Source organism: Acomys russatus, chromosome 15 (assembly GCF_903995435.1).
Source record: "Acomys russatus chromosome 15, mAcoRus1.1, whole genome shotgun sequence".
Classification (NCBI taxonomy): domain Eukaryota; kingdom Metazoa; phylum Chordata; class Mammalia; order Rodentia; family Muridae; genus Acomys; species Acomys russatus.
Window position 1 is genome coordinate 48385444 of NC_067151.1, and position 6097 is coordinate 48391540.

Below are 6097 nucleotides of genomic sequence, written 5' to 3' on the forward strand. Positions count from 1 at the left end.
CATGTTTCTGGTTTTCTTTCTCTTCCATTTTCCCACCACTTAACCTGTCCAGCTTATTGTTGCCCACAGTCTCTGAGTGTCCGCCGTTGTCTCAGGAGTGCTATGCCTTGTTAATGTTTATCCCATGCATGAGGCCGGGGTCATCTCCGGCATGGTCTGCATGTGCTTGACTGATTATTGTCTCAGGCTAGCCCCCTGTCCAGAACCCATGGTACCTAACTGGTGCTCTTTTCAGGCTCGTTTTTTTTTTTTTTTCCCAGAGAATGTTAGGTTACTAAGCATTCAGATATCTCTAGGTCAGAACACTGAGTACAGACCTAGCCTACCCTCTCTCTGCCACCTACTGACACACATGTGACACAGCAGCCACACCTGCCATACCTCTAGGGGAAGGGGTTTTTTTTTTTTTTTTTTTGTTAATCCACTCAACTAACCTGTGTCTTCTGCCAGAGGGGTTGAGGCTATTAATACTTAAATTATTGAAATATGTGTGCTGATTATGCCATTTTTTTCCAATTGCATTCTTAGTCTTACTTTGTGCTTCAGTAATTCTCGCTATTTTTAAGAGAACAGGAAATGATGATGAATTTATTCTTGATGATATCATGAAGGAAATAAAATAGTTCTTTAAAGTGAAAAGTAATAACATTTTAAAAAGATATTATTAAAACAGTGTCCGTAGTCAAATGGAAATAAATTAGAAGAGTCTGAAGACAAGAACATTAAACACACAGAATTCATCACCATTAAAGTAGTTAATATTTGTTTATTGCTTTCTAATTTGGTATGTTATGTCTAAATATATTGCAGCTGTTACACATGTGGCAAACTGAAAACATGGTACGTAATAAAAGTGATACTATAATAACACGAAATAGGCACTGCTGTCCTTATGAACTGCACAAATTTTGTGAAGCATGAATAGTGTTAGTTGTGGGGTTTTTTTGTTTTTGTTTTTTAGCTTTTTAGATGCATGGGTTGGATTTTCTTTGTGTTTATCCACTTTCAACTATATTAAAATCCCAAATTTTCAGACTAATGCCACCTCTCAGATGTCAATATTTCTTAATCATTAGTTTACAAGTAGTGTTTCTGTCAGTTTTTATGTTTTATTTTTGGGACCTGCCTCTGTACTTCAGGCTCAGTTAGAAATAAAAACTAGAGACTGGAGAAATAGATAAGCACTGAGGCCACATGTTTCTCTTGCAGTAGACTCAGGTCTAGTTCCTAGCACCCATATGATGGCACACACATATCTATAAATTCAGTGTCCGTGGGGATCCACATATTGAATATACCTGATATCTGGCTGCCAAGAGCATTTGCCATCTCATTTATATACATGAATTCTTGCACACAATTGATACAATAAGATAATATAACATATTGTAATATGATGTTATTATAATATATTTTTCATATAGTATATATAATATCTAAACCATATCTTAGATTAAATGTCATATTTTATAAGTTATTTATATTAATATGTTATAATATGCATCATATAATATAATCATAAAATGTCCATACAAAATAAATTACTTGACTTAAAAACAATGTTTTAAAAATATAAAAATTATACCTACTTAATTTGATAATGATAGAATCTTACAAACTAACCCAACTTGAATGCATTCTTCTCATGATTTTGCAACTGAGGCTGGAGTTAATGAAACATTTATGAAACTACTACATTGCTAAAATGTAAATTAGAGTTTCAAATTGTTAGCATTGATTTGTTTGTCATGATGAAGCTCTGAATGCAAGAAGGCCTGCTTACCTTACTCTTGAGCATGGTTATTTTAAGAGTCACCCAAAACTCTCTGTCTGAGCCAGGTTCTGTAACAGAGAAAAATAAAAACAACAGATGAGACCACGAACAATGCATCCTTCAGAATAGCATGAAGGTAAACTGTTCCCTGAAAATATAACCCTTGTTTATCTCTCAGCATATCTGTGGTGAGACATGAAGACAGAAGCTCATTTACGGAGAAAACACTGTCTTTTTCCTTTTGTCTGAGAAATCTCTCAGTTGGGAAGCCCAGTATGACATTGCAAGAGGGTTTCCGAGTTTACTGAGCTGGATGCTGAAAGAACTTCATTAAATGCTACTTTGAAAACTCTTCTGGTTAGGAGAATTAGGCTGTTTTTGGTGGATATTGTAAATGCCTAATTTGATCATATTTTTGCCATGTGTTGCTTTGCAGTTTGCCTTTTTCTTTGTGGCTATATGCTAAATAAACTCAATGGAATAAATCGAAAACCACTATTACAATAAATCAAACCTTATACAGAACAAACATTACATTTCCTAGTGTCCTCAAACCCACTGGATTCAAGAATTGATAATTCATCTATCATATGATCCAGCTATACTATTCTTGGGCATATACCAAAAAAATGCTTCATCTTGCCACTAAGACATGCAACTATGTTCATAGCAACTATATTCATAATAGCCAGGAACTGCAAATAACCTTGATGTTCCTCAACTGCAAAATTGATGAAGAAAATGTGGTAGCTTTGCACAATGGAGTATTACTCTCCTGGTTAAAAGAAAACTGACATTGGCTGGTGCCTTAGTTTGAGCGGGACCCTAGGCCCAAATCTGCCTATCATAATGTTGTATTTGTAGGTTTCTAGGACCCTCTGGATCCTTCTACTTTGCTATTCTCCCATGCTTCTCTCATCTAGAGTACCAATATGATGTCCTCCCCTCTGTCCCAGTTTCCTGGTAAGTGAAGGCTTTCGTGGGACATGCCCCTTGGGTTAGTATGCAGATATAAGTGAGTATATACCATTTGATTCTTTCTGCTTCTGGGTTAACTCACTCATTATGATCATTTCTAGCTCAATCCATTTGTCCAGAAATTTCGGGAATTCCTTGTTTATAATAGCTGAGTAGTATTCCATAGTGTATATGTACCACAGTTTCTTTATCCATTCTTCTACTGAGGGACACGTAGGCTGTTTCCATGTTCTGGCTATAATAAATAAGGCTGCTATGAACATGGTTGAGCAAATTTTCTTGTTTTGTGCTGGAGTATCTTCTGGGTATATTCCAAGGAGTGGAATAGCTGGGTCTTGAGAAACCCCTACCTAGATCTAGCCAATGGACAGAACATTCTCCACAGTTGAGTGGAGAGTGGGATATGACTTTCTCACGTACTCTGGTGCCTCAAATTTGACCATGTCCTCTGGAGGGGGAGACCTGGTGGCACTTAGAGGAAGGACAGCAGGTTACCAAGAAGAGACTTGATACCCTACTAGCATATACAGGGGGAGGTAATTCCCCTCAGGAGGGGAGGGGAATAATGGGAAAATGGGAGGGAGGGAAGGATGGGAGGATACAAGGGATGGGAGAAACATTGACATGTAACAAGAATAAATTAATTAAAAAATTAAAAACAATAAGTTAGATACAGCAAGAAGAACCACTAAACAATCAGGAATTATATAAATATTACATTCATAGTGTTTGGGCTATTTGTATATGGCAGCCTTGAAGAAAACATCTTTTCTAACTCGGTGACTCTAAAATTCTGAATCTAAATCAATATCTATCATATCTCATCATTATCAACATAAAACATCTATCTAGACCTAGAAACATCTTAATCCCTAAACAACTAAGCTGAGTTTTAAAACTAAACTATCTGGTCTTCAATCTCATCAGATATAGAAATAAAAATTAATTACCTGAGTAAACAGAAATGCAGATTAACAGCTTACAAAATGGAAAAATAACAGAGACAGTTTGCTTCCTGAACAATCACCCAAAACTCTCTCTAATGTTGGAGCATCATCTTCAGCCTTCTTGTCCAGTATCTCTGATGGACATATTTGTGAGGCAGGAACTATTGAGAACTTACTTGTCCTGTCTTGATAGAGTTTGGACATCAACTCTGCCTGCATCCAAGCTTGCTCATTTTTAGGCAGAATTCTGTCTATGGTTGAAATCAGGATATTTTGCCCAGTGGCTTGTTTGCCACATTTGAAGCCATTTCTGTAATGAAGTTCTTTGATGCTCATCATCTTCTTTGAAATAGGCTGGGTGTTGCCAAGAGTTAACCTGTCTCATTGTAAATGTATCTTTAAAATAATAAAAACATCATTAAATACCATAAAAAAAACTGACATTATGAAATGTGCAGACAAATTGATGGAACTAGAAAAAAATCATCTTGAGCAAATCAACCTAGACCCAATAAGACAACCATGATATGTTTTCACTTATAAGTAGATATTAGCTGTTTAAGATAAACACACTACAATCCACACACCAGAAAGCGTAAGCAATCAAGAGGGCTCTGGAGAGGGGAGGGGCCGACATGAATCTTCTTCGGAAGTAGAAATAGAATAAATTTTGTGGATAGACTAGGAGCAGGTCAGGATAGAAACAAGAGGAATCAGGAAGGCAGGGAAGGACAGAAGGAGAGACTACAGTGAGAGCCAATTAGAATAAGGGGGCATTAGGAGTCAAAATGGGAAGCTAGTACAGAGGAAACTCTGGAACCTATGAGGGTGAACCTAACGGAGACTCCTAATAGTACAGGACATGGAGCCCTAATGTACCATCGTCAATAACCTTCCAAGCTCCCCAGTGGTTGGACCAAGACATCAACCCAGCCACAAAACCTTTGACCCATCCTTGTTCTACCCACAAGAAGTGCTAGAGCAATGGTGTCTCACACCTTGTGAGAGTGGCCAGTGATAGTGGGGGTCCCATTTGAGGCCCAGCTCAGGAGTATGAGCCTATGTCTGCCACTTTCTGGATAGCCAGGAACCAGAAGCTGGATGCCTCAGATACTTAGGGTAGAGACCAACATGACTGACCAAGTAGAAGAAATGTCAAAGAGGTATTCTTAATAGTAACTGTCTGGTTTAGAAGTTTAATACATTACTAATGTTGTGAAACTGTGCAAATCATACTTAGCCTATGATGGTGGAACCAAGATATACAAGTTATTTTCATGACTTGGTGAAATTCTAATGAACTCAAAACTTTATCTTCAAATTTGTTCATTAGAAAATATGAACAAGTCTAAGTAGTTTTCTACCTACATAGACATGAATTAATTCACCTTCTTTGATGGCCAGAAGTAGTCTTATTTTGACTATATATATATTTTTTAGATTCTTTTTAAAATATATTTTATTAACTTATTCATATTACATCTTGTTATTTCATCTCTTGTATCCTCCCATTTCTCCCTCCCTCCCATTTTCCCCTTACTCCCCTCCCCTATGACTGTGAAGGTAAAATAGCTAGATGAGGTCTTCAAAAGCAGCAGAGACCTACAGAATATGACATTTAAAGCTGTTTTTGTTACGATAAAGATTCTTTGACAAGACAGGTTAACTCCTGACAATACCCAGCCTACCTCAAAGAAGATGATGGGCATCAAAGAACCTACTTATGGAGATGGCTTCAAATGTGGCAAACCAGCCAATGGAAAATATGTCCTCATTTTTGCCACAGACATAATTCTACCTAAAAATGGACAAGATTGGATGCAGGCAGAATCGACAGCCAAACTCTGCCAAGACAGGGTAAGCAAGTCCTAAATAGTTCCTGCCCCACAAGTATGTCTGTCAGATATATTGAGCCAGAAGGCTGAAGATGATGCTCCAACTTTATAGAGAGTTTTGGGTGACTATTCAGGAAGCAAACTGTCTCTTTCATTTTTTTCAAATTGGAAGCTGCTAACTTGCACTTCCGGTTCACTCAGGTTATTAAGTTTTATTCCATCTCAAGTCTCTGATGGGGTTAAAGACCAGATAGTTTAATCTTATAATTAACTTTAGCTATTTAGGGGTTAGTATATTTTTAGATATAGATAGATGCTCTAAGTTAATAGAGATGAGATATGATAGATATTGATTTTCATTCAGAATATTAGACTCAATGAGACAGGAAAGATGTTTACTTAAGTTTTCCAAATACGAATAGCCAACTCACTATGAATGTAATAGTTATACAATTACTGATTGTTTCATGGTTCTGGCTGCTGTATATAATTTATTTTAATTATGTGTAATATTATAAATGTGTATGTTAAAAAGAAATATAATAAAAAATAACGAAAAAGTT

At 36.6% G+C, this 6097-nt stretch overlaps 1 non-coding gene across 1 annotated transcript; it reads right to left on the reverse strand.

Moving 5' to 3' along the window:
* Nucleotides 1-262: 262 nt before the first annotated feature.
* LOC127199676 (small nucleolar RNA SNORA17) lies at nt 263-394 on the reverse strand. The gene has a single exon (XR_007831954.1). It is a non-coding gene; the product is annotated as a small nucleolar RNA SNORA17 (small nucleolar RNA).
* Nucleotides 395-6097: the final 5703 nt, after the last annotated feature.